Here is a 15,485-nt window from a genome sequence, read left to right as displayed (position 1 = left end):
ACATTGATATGGGTCCTTGAAATTCATTTTTTAGTCTTGGTTGCCTTTTTTTTCATACAAGGAATTAAACCCAGGGGCGCTCAACCACTGAGCCACATCCCCAGCAACACCCCCCCCCCCTTTTTAACTTGTTCTAATTAGTTATACATGACAGTAGAATGCTCATTGGCACATCATACATAAATGGAGTGTATCTTCTCATTCTTCTGGTTGTACATGATGTAGAATCACACCGGTCATGTATGTACATAGGGTAATGATGTCAGATTCATTTTACTATCCTTCTAATCTGTTGAGAGGCGCAGCTGAGTAGGGATGGCTCCTGGCGTTTTGCCAGGGGGAGTGGTTGAGAGGTGGCGCCAGGGAGCCGTTAGGATGGTGTTGGTTGAGTTCTTGAGGAGTTCCCGTTGAGTTCCCATTGGCTCTCGCAGAGTTCCTAGAGAGTTCGGGTGGGTGGCGTTAGGTGGGTTCAGAAATAAAGTTCATTCCTGCTTGAATCTACAAGTGGCTCGTGACCTCCTGGTTATTTGTGCCCAGCCAGACTGCGGTACTAATTCCTGTGCCCCCTTCCCTCCCTTCATTCCCCTCTACCTAACCCAAAGTACCTCTATTCTTCCCTAGTGCCCCCTTCCCTTATTGTGAGTCAGCATCCACATAGCAGAGAAAACATTCAACCTTTGGTTGTTTGGGATTGGCTTATTTTGCTTGGCATGATATTTTCCAGTTCCACCCATTTACCAACAGTGCCATAATTTCATTCTTTTTTTTAAGGCTGAGTGATATTCCATTGTGTATATATACCACATTTTCTTTATCCATTCATCTGCATTGCTGGTCGGACTGTAAGTTGGTGAAATCTTCACAGAAAGCGGTATAGAGATTCCTCAGAAAACCTGGAATGGAACCACCATTTATCCCAGCTATCCCATCCCAGACCTTTTTCTAATTTTTTTTATTTCCAGACAGGGTCTCACTAAGTTGCTTAGGGCCTTGCTAGCTGCTAAGGTTGGCTTTGAACTTGTGATCCTCCTGCCTCAGCCTCCCAAGCCCCCAGGATTACAGGTATGTGCTACCACATCAGGCTGTCTTAGTTGCTTTTAAGATTTTTAAGATTTATAAATAGTATCAAATTCTATTCTCTCTTCTGCTACTTTCTTTTTTTCCCCCTTTTTCTCTTTGCACTACTGGGAATCAAACCAGGGCCTCACACGTGTAGGCAAGCACTCTTGTTGGTAATTGTATTTGCTTCATTACAAAATAGGAAGAACAGTCTTTTTTTTTGGTGCTTATTCTGGCCTGCTTTCTTCTTTTCTTCTTTTTTCTTGTGCCGTCCAGATGTTGTGTGTTGATGTCTTCTATTTTCCTAGTCTTTTTCTGCGTATTTCACGAAATCCTTGCTGCTATCTTTTGCCCATTTTTCTAGTTGGCTATTTGCTATATTATTGATTTTTGAAAATTCTTTATATATTCTAGATACTAATTCTTGTTTTGTTTTTTGTAATTCTCATTTTTTAAAAAAATATTCTGCCGGTGGTTTCCCCTACCTTTTCAGCGCCTTGTGCTTTCATTTTCTTTACAATTTAATAAATATGATTTCTTAATTTTAGGGTAGCCCAATTTGGAAATCTTTTCCTAATTTGTATAATTAGTGCTTTTTCTTCATTTCAAAACGATTCTTTCTGTTCTCCAAAGTTATAAAATAATATATATTTCACTCCAAAAGCATGGATATTTTGACTTTTATATTTAAATTATTAATCCATTTGAATTTTTTTGTATATAGCATAAAATAGAGATCTAATTTCCCAGTGACAAACTAATTGAACAAGACTACTTATTGAGTATTTCCTTCATTCTCCAACTGATTTTTTAAAAATACCTTTATTTTATTTATTTATTGGTATGTGGTGCTGAGGATCGAACCCAGTGCTTCCCACGAGCTAGGCAAGTGCTCTACCACTGAGCCACACCCGAAGCCCATCCAACTGATCTTTGATTAAAAAAATACCCAGTTTTCTGTAGAAGTGAGGCTGATCTGGCTCTCTGTTCAGCTGCATCATGCACCTTCTTCTGCCCTTGTCCTATTCTGTGTTGTCTTAATTGCTGCAACTTCATCATGAGCCTTGCTATCTGGTAGGAAAATTCCCCCCACGTTCTCCTTCAGGAGTTCTTTGGCCCTTCTTGGTCCTTTGTAACTCTAAAAATTTTAAGATGAGGTAGCTTTGAATTTTTAGAACAACGTTAGAAGAGTTGATATCTTTACAATCTTTATCCATGGTTATTATATTTCACATTTATTTTGTTTAAGTCTTTTATATCTTTTGATGGATTTATCTATTTTTTCTATTGTAAATCATGCTGCATTTTTAAAAGTAGGCTTTCTAGTTAGTGTTACTAAGCTCTAAAAAGGCATTTTAAATATTTTATCTTATATCCAGCCGCTTTGTAAAGGATCTTATTAGTTCTAACAATTTGTAGGATTTTCAATGTATAGAATAATATCAGCAAAGGAGCAAATGAGGGTCTGATTTCTTCCATGGGGGTGGGGTGGGGAGTGTTTGTTTTGATGCTGGAGATTGAACCCTGGGCCTCTGGCTGCTCCGACCACACTCTAAGACTAAGCTACACACAAAGTCCCACTTTCATGATTTTAACTTTTATTTCCTTGATCTTATAACTCTGCTTGGGAACTCTGGTCAGTGTTGAATGTTGAGTCGAAGCAGTAATCATTAGCTTACTTGTCTCATTTCTAATTTAAAGTTGTTTGAAATATCTTGCCATTATAAAAAAATGTTTCCAAGATAAAAAAATGTTCTCTTATGTTCATGTTTTACTGAGGTTTTTTCCTTTCCTTTTTTAAACTTCCTTTTCCCCATATCTTTATTGGTGTACTACAATGATTCATATTGTTAGGACTCATTTTTACATATTCATAGATATAACAATATAATCTGGTCAATATCGTTCCCCACTATTTTCTCTTTCTCTCCTGTCCTCCCTGCCCCTGTTCTCTTTCCTCTACTCTTCTGGTCTTCCTTCAAGATTCTGCCCACCCTCCACCTTTCTTTTCCAACTTTTATATATAAGAGAAAACATATACCCTTGAGTTTCTGGATTTGGCTTATTTCACTTAACATAAGGCTCTCAAGTTTCATCCATTTTCCTGCAAATGACACAATTTCATTCTTCTTATGACTGAATAAAACTCCACTGTACAAATATACCACATTTTTAAATACATTCATCCATTGATGGATTCCAGGCTGGTTTCATAATTTGGCTATTGTGAATTGTGCTGCTTATAAAAATGGGTGAACTTGTATTGCTATAGTATGCTGACTAATGCTTTAGGATAAATACTGAGGAGTGGTATAGCTGGGTCATATCGTGGCTTCGTGCCTGGTCTTTTGAGGAACATCCATACTGATTTCCAGAGGATTCTCCCCTCTAGGCATGAATAAACAAAGCTGTTATGGGAATAATTTCAAAAATGAAATTTCTATGTTAAATCACTCGTATATCTGGGAGATAAACTGGGAGTTGTTCATGATGTCTTTGCATTGTGTATGGGAGATAGGAGAGTGGTTTTCCTTTTAATGATGACCTTATCAAGTATCAATCAGGTAAGTTGGGCAATAGTCTCTCTCTGCTTCTTCCTGGAAGAAGTTTCAAAATTGAAATGACCTGTTTCCTGGAAATCTGTGGAAACTCATCTTAAAAAATTATCTGGGCTTGATGGTTTCTGTGTGGGGAGAAAACTCAAGTTACTAATTCATCTTCGTTAATAATAACAGGACAATTGGCATTTCCTATTTTCTTTGTGTCAGCTTTTCTGTTACATTTTTCAAAGATGCACACTACTGTATCAAGATAAATACTTGATCCCTTCCACGTATTTTATCAAATCTCAAAACTATGACATAACAAACGTTGAATAAATAGCTTTAAAAGTAAATCACATTTTACTTCAAATATATCCTTCAGTGACTAAAACTGCTTAGAGTTGTCATCAGAGTTCAATTCTAAGACCTAAAATCATCTGTCTTACTTTATACTTGCTTTTCTTTTTTCCCTCCCAATAATAATAAAAGAATTAGTCACATTGGTTACCCAATCTGTTGACTTAAATAATCATCCATGAATTTTGATATTTCCAAGAAATCAAAATGCTTTGTTGAAATATCATCAGTGAAAACATTTAAACTGGGAGTAACTTCCAATTTTTCCATCCCCCAAACTCTTATTCATTCCCTCTATCTATCTGTCTATCCATCCATCTCTCCATTTTATGCTCACATGGTGATTAGCAAGTCATCTGTCCACTGTAGCTCCAGCAAGGTGGGCTCTTACATCCTGGTACCATAGTATTGTCAAGTCACAGGTGATACCAGTTGAGAGCAAGTGCTCCCCGCCCTCTGTGATGACTCACTCCTGGCAGCCCCAGCTCCTCAGGAGCCTTTCCCACCAGGGATGCTTACCTGTAGTTACTCTCTGACACTTTAGGGCCTGGCCCAAAGCTACCTTTCATCTAGCTTTAAAGCTAAAACTCCTTAATTTACACCCACTCTTTCAGCTATTGGTGCCAAAAGATGTGCTGGGGGTGCTTGGTTAGACAGTCTTCTACTAGGTTAGAACAAGCCTCCCCACAAAGCACTTGGGGTCCTGGCAAAGGTACTCACCCCTCTTCTGTCTTCCTGACAAGGAAATATTGAAAGAGGTATGCTTTGTCAACATAAAAAAAAGAAAAGAAAAGAAAGAAAGACCCTATAATCTCTCTCCCAAGGCAGTAAGTACATACCTGGCTTATATTTACATGACCAAGAAGGTATATAACTGAATCCTCCTTTAGATTTAAAAAATAGCTGGAAACTGTTTAATTGAGACTTTCTCAGTTGATAGTATTTTTACTTTCCTTTGTGAGCGTAGGTCATGGTTCCTCAACTAAGATGTTAAGTTCTTTAAAGTTGTACTTTTTTTTGCACATAATAAGTGTTCAAATAATTAATTATTTTAGAAATATGGGTGGGGAGATTACTCAAGACTCAGCAGCATAGGCAAATGGAAAAATTTACCGCCCCCTCTGCTCTGGGAGTTAGCTCGTGGAAAAGTTTGAATCTGATGGACCTGGTAACCGATGGCATTGCTAGTCAGTGTGCTCCCTGTCCGGTGGCATTAGCACCACCTGGGAAATTATGACAGGTGCAAATCCACAGGCCCACCTCCTCCAGACCTGCTGAACCAGAACCTGGGGCTCCCTGTGGATGCAGGTAGAATCTACTTCTACAAACCTTCTGGGTGATCCTTAGAGATAATTAAGTTTGAGAACCACTAATGTACAGTGGATGGTCCTGATCAGGGAAGTTCTAACATGAGCTGACACGAGGACCACTTCCACCCCACGGTCCACCCTTTGTGCAGGTTGTAGGCCAAAGATTATCCCTCAACAATCAAGAGAAGATCAAGTGTCTCTGTAAAGATAAAAACAGGAGGAGGTCACCTACAAGTGATGAGAGTTACTGTCCCTGGCCCTCCACAGTTGGCTAGAAATGTATTTGTAGGACCTGAGGCTTAAGTGGAAGTTGAAAAACAAAACCACAGATGTCTATGGTTCTGTAGGCTTTGACAATGAACTCAGTTTTCTTCATCAATAGAAGCAAAATGGATGAACTGGGAACAAAGCTGCTCAAGGCCAATTTACACAGAGGCTGTGATGTGGTTGTGGTTTGAGTGAGGTCCCTGTTGGTTTCACGTGTTGACATTGAATTCCACTTGGAGATGTTAATAGGGAAACAATGTTACTATGGTGTAGAGGTGGGGACCTTCTGCATATGAGAGAGGTGATTAGGTTTGGATAAGGACATTTGTCGGAGCCCCACAATTGAATCCTCCTGGGTTCACAAGAAGAGGGAGACAGACCAGAGACACATGTTCCCCTGTCCCCTGTGGTGTCTTTCCTTGCACCTCAGCAGGACCCTATTGGCAAGAAGGGCACCGCCAGGTGCAGCCCCTGCTCTGTGCTCCTTCAGGATAACCCTGGGAGCCCAAATAACCCTCTTTACAACTCATCTGGTCTATGATATTGTGTTACAGACAATGGAAAAGAGACTAAGATAGCAGAGACCCTCTGCAAGCTTTTGATATACAAAGAAGGACCCAGAAAGCACTAGACTTATTTGAAACTCAAATGTCCTCTAATGGGCTAGACCAGGGGTGGGCAAACACTTTCTGTGCAGAAACAGAGAGTCAATATTTTGAGCTTTGCAGGTTATCCCCAACTGCTTGGCTTGTAATGTGGAAGCAACCACAGACAATAGAGAAACAGAAAGGCAAGATTGCATTCCAATAAAACTTTATTGATGGACAGTGAAATAAAAAATCAGGGTGGGTGCAGTGGCACATGCCTGTAATCCCAGCAACTGGGAGGCTGAGGCAGGAGGACTGCAAGTTCAAACCCAGCCTCAGCAACTTAGTAGGCACTTAGCAACTCAGTGAGACTCTGTCCCTAAATAATATATTTTATAAAAGAGCTGGGGACGTGGCTCAGTGGTTAAGCACCCCTGGGTTCAATCCTCAATACAAAAAAAAAAAATCAGTCAGATTCCATTTATGTATAATATGTCAAAATGCATTCTAATGTCATATATAACTAAAAAGAACAATAAGAAACATCAGTGTAATATCCATATGTCATGAAATGTTCTTTTTTCCCTGTATTAGTTCACTGTAGATATACATACTATTGGGATTCATTTGGACATAATTATACAAGCATGGAATATAATGTGCTCTAATTCAGTCCCCAGTACTTCCCCTTATCTTACCCTCCCCCATTCCCTTTCTTCTACTCTACTGATCTTTATTCTATTTATTTATAGATTTTTAAAAATCAGTGCCTTTCAGATATACATAAAGAAGGGATTCACTGTGGCATGTTAATATATGTATATCGCAAAGTTTGCTCAGATTGATTCCACTCTTCTTCCTCTTTCCTGTCCTTTCTCCACCCCCTCAATCCCCTTCCTTTACTTCCTATCTCTCTTCGATTTTCATAGAATTCTGCCCCGCCCCCCCACACACACACACACCTTTTTCCCCCCTTACTTTGGTCTAGTTTCTGCATAAGAGAGAGAACATTTGACCCTTGACTTTTTGTGTCTGGCTTATTTTGCTTAGTCTGATACTCTCCAGTTTCATTCATGTCCTTTTTTTCTTTTTTTTTTCTTTCTTTTCTTTTTTAAGAAACAATTTTAAAAATGTAGAAACTATTCTCAGGCTGGAGGTTGTATAAAAATAGATAATGACTGGATTTAGCCTTTTATCTACTGTTTCCCGACCCCTGTCTCTAGTTAGAAGTTGTCAAAGGCATCTCCCTGCTGGATAGTAGGAAATGTGTCCCAGTGCACAGGGGAGAGAGCCGTAGGAGCCAGATTGAAATAATTAATACAGAGTCTGGGCCCCACACAGAAGACCCATAGTCACTGACCCGGCATTCTCTCTTGAGGATATAGGCAGCGACATTGAACTTTGGGTGTATGAACACCACCCCCTGTGCAAAGTAGTAAAGTCCCTAAGATTATAAATTGAAGTTTCTTCTTCTGAGGATGGTGGAGAAGATGATGCCAGCAAAAACACAAATTAGAAAGAACTGAAGACTCTATTAATAAGAATCCAAAGCATGAGCATAGAGTTCTTTTTCCTTCTGGCTCCATGTTGTCTTGTCTTTTTCCTTCTGTCCATCTTGTCTTGTCTTTCCATTGCTATATAAAAGCATATATATGAATGTAAAATCAAAGCCTTTCCTTTCTGATAAGCAGCACAACCGTCTCCACCTTTCTTTTGTATCCTGGATTCACTCTGTAGCAGTATACAGAAGTGCTCTTTATTTTATTCTATAGCTACGTGATGCTCAGGCATTATGGTGTGGATTTCCCATTGTCCCTCATCAGAGGACATCTGCAACTCAGTGAGACCCTGAGTTTCTTTTTTCTTTTTCATTTTTTTCTTTTGCTACTAAAAACGGCCCCCCAGGAAAAGCCATGCCAGCATCTCTCCTGTGCTCAAATGCACCGTGCCTTGCATTTGACCCTGTATTGCCCCATTTCATTATTTTAGCAACCTTGTGTGAAAGGGTTATTATCTCCCCTTTCCAGGTGAGGAAACCAGGTTGTGAAGAGGTGAAATAACATGCCAAGTGCCAGGCAGGAGAGCAAGAGGCCTGGCATCACCACTGTATTCTCGGGCACTTGGCCTGGTTCCTCCTCCTGACTCAGGGCCATGTGGAGGAGCAGAGGAGACTGAGACCATCCCCACTGACCCCCCACTGCCTCTCTGGCACCAGCTCACATTCTTTTGCAGACTCATGGAGACCAGTCTCCCCACCTCTCCTAACCAGCATACAGCCCTCCACTGGGAACGGATTTACGGAACAGCTGCACACGGCTTGGAAAGCTGCCCAGGATGTCCCCATACTGGCAAAGCAGAGACCTCGCCTCATCTGCATTCTCTCTGAGTCTCCCAGGATTGCCTTCAATGCTTCAAGCTAATGTGTTTACCCAGAAGCATTTGATTTGGGGAAGGGAGAAGCTCAGGAGGGAGAGAGCCCAGTCAACATTTCTCTCCTACAGTTGGGGGCACACAGTGGTTTTTTCCCTCATCGTCTCGACCTTAAAATGAGGGTCTGCACTGGCCATTCTTCGAGAAAAAGCCAAGTTTGGAGGTAGTATGAAGCAGGAAGTAGGGGTGGGTGATTGGCAGCTCCCTCCTTTGCTCGTTAGGATGGCCTGGATGTCTCTGAGTCAAGACATCAGAAACTGTCAGCCCTAGAGTCCCCCCAGAGTCCCAATGCTCTCAGGGGTTAAAAGGTGACAAGACCTGGGTAGAGGGAAGAAACTGCCCAGGACCCATGAATGTGGACAGGAGAGTGGTCACTAAGGCTGATTCTCTGACCTTAAACCCAGGCCCTGGGCCGCAGTGCCAGGAAAGGAAGCTGATAGGTGGTACTTTTCCAGTGGTAAGGACAACAGGGAGGAAGGGGAAGCTGCACATTAAATTGAGCCAACTAGTGTTCTCTTTTGGAATACCAATCTAGTGTTTAGGCTAACACATTCAATTAAATCCTTTTAGAAGATCATAAAGTTCTTCCTAAAAGACACAATTCCCGTTATATAGATGGAAAAAATGAGATTCAGAGTTTAAGTGATTTTTCCCAAGCCTGTAAACCTAGTAAGCACTGGAGTCCTGATTGAAACCTAAATCTGCAAAGTCCAGATATTAAACATTTACTATGTGGGAGCTACTTTCTTCATTTATCCATTCAATAAGAAATGTTTATTTAATGTCTACTATACACTAAGTTAATGTTACTATGGGATATAATAGCGAACAAGACAGACCTGTTCATTGGGAGGCAGATAATGAGGTGAATAAATAAACAACATGATTATAGACAGAGACAAATGTTATGGCTCCTGTCAAATTTGAAATTGCTTTAAAATGAAATCTTTTTAAAGTATCTAGAAATAAGTGGGAGAGAAAGGGCCCTTCATAAATTCTCCCTACCTTGATTCATCTATATAATATGTGGTATTTTAAGGGAATCCCTTTCCACCTCGCCATTTTATTTGATCTGAACCCCAATTAGTCTCATTACTATTGTTTATTTGTTCGTTTGTTTTTAATATTTTGATTTCAAAATCTCCAAAAGCTAAGGGTAGGTATAAAAAATCTTTCAAACGACTTATGGTTATAGGAGCTTACCCTGTGTGAGCTCCCAAGGGAAGTTGAAATCAGGCCCCAGGGGAGGGCTCCTGCGCTCACCAGCATCCCTGCCTTTTCTTCCACAGGTCGAGCTGTGTGAAAATCTCCCATGCAAGAAGATAGGATATGCATTCAACCCATCATTTGAAAGACAAGTATATCAGATGAAAAGTGATCTGAGCAGTATTATTATATTCTACTGTTATCATTGTTCTTCCATGTAGTTAGAAGATTTAAATCTGAGCAATCTCTCTTTCTTTATGCACACAAATACCTAGGAAGAAGGGAGGTGGGAGATGTTAGTATTCCCATCATTTCCTAAATAGCATTTAAATTAAAAATACCTGCCGTCTACCTGTCTGACTGGGACCTGGAGTTTAATTAGATTAGCATCTCTAAACTGCTTAGGTTTCCCAGAGATAGGCATTATGTAAACATAAGGTATTATTATTGTTATCATAGCATCATGATGGTATTGTAATTGTGTGGATTCTCCCATAAAGCTACATAGGATGGGATCCTAGCCCAGACTATGATTTGTCTAGTGCTTTGAGCTTAGATGAAAGGCAGGTACAGGTTGTCAAGTGTTGTTAGCATCATTACTATGATTATTGTTGCATTTATGATTATTGAAGAATGAACCAATTTTCAAATTCATCTCAACATCTCTCCAGTTTTGTTTTGTTTCTAATGTTTCCTGTGTGACTGCAATGGTGTGCTCTTCTACATTGTTTGAAGTCCTGGGGTAAGATAGCACCTGGCCTTCTGATATCACTTGGGGGCAAAAAGGAGACAGGAAGGGCCCCTTAGCATCGCTGATCTCCAGGAGCCTGGTGGAGTCTGCAGGCCCGAAGTCTCACTGACAGCCACACCAGGTAAATTATTCTGGCTAAAGCCAACTTTGAGTGACTCTTCTGTCTCATTTGCCACCTTAAAGAGCCATAAATGGCTATTCTCAAAAAGATTAAGATGGGATCCATCTCCAAAAGAGGAAAGAAGAAGAGATATAGAGCCAAACAGCACACCAGAGAATAATTTTATGAGATTAAAGTAGTTGATTCATCACTAAATATACCAGCTGGTAAAGTTGCACAGTTTATTTTAGGCAGTATTCATAAATCCAGAGATTTATGTTATTGATGATGAAAATGTTATTTTGGAGTTTGTGAGTTTGGGACCTGCCTCGTTTTTATCTCACTGTATTCTGACCATGTCATTCTGAAGGGTCATTTTCATTCATTCCATTGTATTGGGTTTTCCCCCCACCAATAAATTCTACTATTATTAATCTTCTTTCAACTGCGTTTACACATGTGGCGGTAATTATTTCTAGAGGAGCCTCACCCTTCAGGTTCGAGTTTCCCCTCATTTTCTCTACTGAAAGCCCACTGTTTTCTACTCCTGGAGCATCTGAAAATGGCATAATTTAGAAATGTGAGATGATGGGGCTCTTTATCTCCTTCTCATCGAGTAGTTGTAGCTCTTTACAGGGCTGAATATCATTGCATTTAAGCGAGAGGAAAACCTCCCAGTTGATGAACCAGCTGTTCACTGAAATTTTTATATCTATTTAGGCCTCAGACTCCTACGTCTCTGCATGATTTATTAAATATGTTTGTAATAACAGAGTCATCATCATTCTCTCCATTCTTCCTACTCAGTGATTGGTTCTTGGGATGGTATTTCATGTGGTGCCAAGTCTGTCATGGCAGAGGAAGTATTGTTTTCTGGGTTTTTGGGGTTTTTTTCTTCTCTGATAACACATTGTCACCTTGTCCTGTCTGTGAAAAGGCAAGGCTGCTTCAACGCCAAAGAGGGCTCAGGGTGAGGGTCCACTGCCTCACTGACCTTGACTTCAGATGCAAATCACCTAAGAAAAAAGTTGCCATGTCTGGACCTGCTGCTTCCCATCGAGTTGGTCTGAGCATCTCATGTGTAGCTACAGGTTGCAGCTGGCGGGGCCTTGGTTTTTGTGTGTGTGAGCGCTGAGGCCGCACTTTATTATCAGAACAGAACAAATCTAGGCTAATGTGTGTGGTATAAAGAATCCCAGGGAGCCTCCGTGCCTCATTCTCCGGCCATTCTTTCCAGTTTTTCTGCTGTTGCACTCCGGATAATTGCAGTTTAATTGGGTGACATGAAATGAAAACTGTGTCCACATTATCCAGGATTATCTCTTTTTCCCGAAGCCTGCCACCCGTTGAAAGGAGCCCATTTATCAGACCAAAGAGCTGCGCTCCGTTGCTTTCAGGAGCGGGGAAGAGTGTGAGAACAGGCTGGGGAAGGGAGAAAAGAAGCTGACAGCGAAGAAAAATTATTTCAGTTGTTTATCATGGGGAAGGTTTATCTGATTCTTTACAAAATGATATGGAGGCCAGAGTGTCAAGCCATGAGTAATGAACATTGACCAAGTTTGCTTCCCCAACTGGTCAGACCCAGTGCTGCCTCTCTTTTGTGTGGGCACAGACCAACTTTAAAAGCTGCTTTCAGGCAGCATGAATGCACTTCATTTTACCAAAAAGAACTTTGTATTGATAGCTAGAAAAAAGGAAGGTTGTTTAAAAGAGAAGGGTAGACAATCAGGACAAAATGAGGAGCTTTCAGTTTCTATTATGAGCATGTCCTTCCATTCTTCTCCTCTGTTTATACATTCCTCGCACAATAATGTCTCTTTGCAGTAATATGTTTCCCCTTTTACACTATTCATATTAAAAAAGCCCTCACATCATGACCATGGTAATAAATACCTAGAAATGTGGGTATGATGTCAATTTGCATTCTGGGAGAAGATCAAGGTAAACCTAAGGGCCAGAGAATATTCTGCTAATGCTCATTCTTCATTCTCCACATCCAGGTAAAAGAAGGACCTTGTCACCACATTGCAAACCCCTTCTGTTGCTACTGCATTTGTGTGAACATTTTAGCCTAATGCACCAATTGTTAAGTATAAAGAGTAGTCTTTGAAATTGTCTATTGCACTCAAATCCCTAGCTGCACAAGGTCTGGGCGGGAGGCGTTTCTATTCAGAAGGAAATAGAAGGCTTTAGTTCAGTAAGCACGGCGTGGTTGAAGGTTACGGAGGATATTGTGTGTTTTTTAAATAAAAGTTTTTGAACGGAGGAAAGCTCATTATCTGTAGTGGCAACAGTGAATGTGGAGTCAACGTCTGGTGAAACCACGTGACGTGTGGCTGCAGTTTGGAGTCATTCTCAGCGGCTGGCTGGCATGGGGAGATGCCACATGCACAAGGTGGGAGGGTTTCCAAATTCTGGAAGTTCAGCCACAGATCTTTTTTTGTGTGTGAGACACACCACATGTTGTCATACACCTAGATTCTGCAGTCTTGTAATGCCTGCTGTTCAATTTGACATTGACCTTCGAAAATTACAAAGGCTGTTAAGCTGATGTGAAAGATCAAAACTAGCTCTTCTACACATGTTGGGATGGACTATCAATTCTGTCCATGCTTGTGGCTTGAGGTTGTATAACTCAGCCACCACAGAACTCACACCTTGCCTGTCTTTTCTCTTGAAGCATCTATGAAAAAGGACAGTCTTTTTTTTTTTTTCTGAAGCAATGACCTTCTGTAGTTTTCTGAGGGTGTTAAATTGCTCATTGTATCCTCCATACTGACTGGTGAGTGTAAAAATTTGGAGAGGCAGCATTTGGAGGTTTGCCATAATTCCCTTAAATCTCTTTTACCATTGGAATAAGAATTTGCAGATTCTGCATGAGGGGTATAGTTTTTACAAACTGTATTACAGTTGGTTTGGTTCTTTCCATTCTGTCCCCTGAAAGAATTTTAAAGTCAAATCTTCTCTTCTTGGGGTTCGTTACCTTTTAACCTGCGTCTATATTGTATGTAATAAATGAACCCCCAGGGGAATCTCTACTGTCACTGCCTCTCCTCCTTTCCACTTGAACTATTGTTCCTTTACACTTATTTTAATAATGCATGATTTATTCAGCAAGAAAGAAATCACATTTAATTTTTGTCCAAAGACATAGGCACAAAACTAAGTCAAGAATCTCTGAATCTTTTTCTGAGAAAATACAAATTTGACAGAGCCTCTTTGTGTCTTAGGAGAACTGGCTCCACCATGTATTATTGTCATCTCAATTTTGTCATTTTATTTATAATCTTGCTCTTCAAAAATAGCTATTAGCCTGTATGATACATTTGCAGCCAAAACCCAGAGCAAGAAAGTTTGATGTTAGGTTACTTTTTAAAGGGTCCATGCAGTGCTCTGCAAATCCACAGAAAATTATGCCTGCTTGACTCATCTTTGATCCTCTGGCAAAAAAATGATAAATACGTACACAGGCAGACAGAACCCCCCTCAGACTGATTTATAAAAACCTGTAGATGTGTGTTTGGGGATTGGAAACCTATTTGTCAAACAGCCATGTCGACTTACAACTCTTCCTCCCCGGCAGCAAGGACAACGTCCTGGATTAGGCTTATAAAAACAACTGGGATGCTTTGCTTTACGTTAGGTATCAGAACTCTCGATGGGTGTTGACATAGGTTTATCCTTTGAAAAGAGCAGTGGGTGAAAAATCGCAGGGTGAGGCTGTCACACACATTCATTGTCCATCAAAGGCAGCACAAAGGATCGATCCCAAACGTTCGGAGCACACACCTGGATGACAGACTTCCTGCCTGCAAATATGGGGGATCAATTTAGAAAAAGAACAAAACAAACAGATCACAACAGTCAGATGATCTCAGGAATTAAAAAAAAATTCAAAAGGCTGAGTGGGAGAGGGAACTGGACTTTCCACTTGCTTTCTGAGTGGGTTTTAGCTCAGGACCAAGTCATGCTTTAGTTACTATTTTTACTCGGCTAGTCATTCAAAGCTCAATTGGAGGAAGAATACAAGTAACCTTTGATGCATCCGGATAAGGAGACAGCAGAACAGTAGTTCTCATTCAACTAAATGGTGATAATTATCTAAGAAATCATCTGAGGATTTAGGAAGTCTCCATAAATGGTCCCCCGGGAAAATAAACCCTATCTATGGCTGCACTAAAACAATACCAAATGGGCCTCTTTTTGAAAAGGACTGAACATGAAACAAGAGAAAGTACATGTTCATCACATGAGCTAACAGGTACCGAATTCTTACTCTGTTCTTTCCTTGTTATTTCATAGTAATTCTAAGTCAGAGGTATTAGAAACTAAGGCCCAGAGAGGTGAGATAATTGGTGTAAGGTAACAGAATGACCCCAAATCCATATGTTCAAGTTCTAACCCCCAGAACTCCAGGATGTGACTTCATCTGGAAATCAGGTAATTGAAAATGGAATTAGTTAATATGAAGTCATCCTGGAGCAGAGTGGATCCATAACCCAATATGATTCACCTTCTTATAAAAAGGTGAAATGTGGACAAGCATATGGGCACACACAGACATACAGACACACATGCAGAGAAGCCCACGGGAAGTTGAAGACAAAGATGAGGTGGTGCCTCTACAAGCCAGGGAATGCCAACGTTGTCCACAAACCACCAGAAACCAGGGAGAGGCCTGGAGCAGGCCCTCAGAAGGAGCCAACCTGCTGACCCCTGAGCTTCAGGCCTCGACCTGTGAGACAAAACATCCCCATTGTTCAAGCCATTCGTTTGTGGTGCTCTCCTGCAGCAGCTGTCACTCACAGATACACAGAAGTAACAGGTGGTGAAGTTGGAGCTTGAACTCAGGTCCTATGACCCGAGTCTTAGGCT

This window comes from Spermophilus citellus (genome assembly GCF_964194105.1).
Source record: "Spermophilus citellus genome assembly, chromosome: 1".
Classification (NCBI taxonomy): domain Eukaryota; kingdom Metazoa; phylum Chordata; class Mammalia; order Rodentia; family Sciuridae; genus Spermophilus; species Spermophilus citellus.
The sequence above is the reverse complement of the archived record's forward strand: the minus strand, read 5'-3'. Positions refer to the sequence as shown.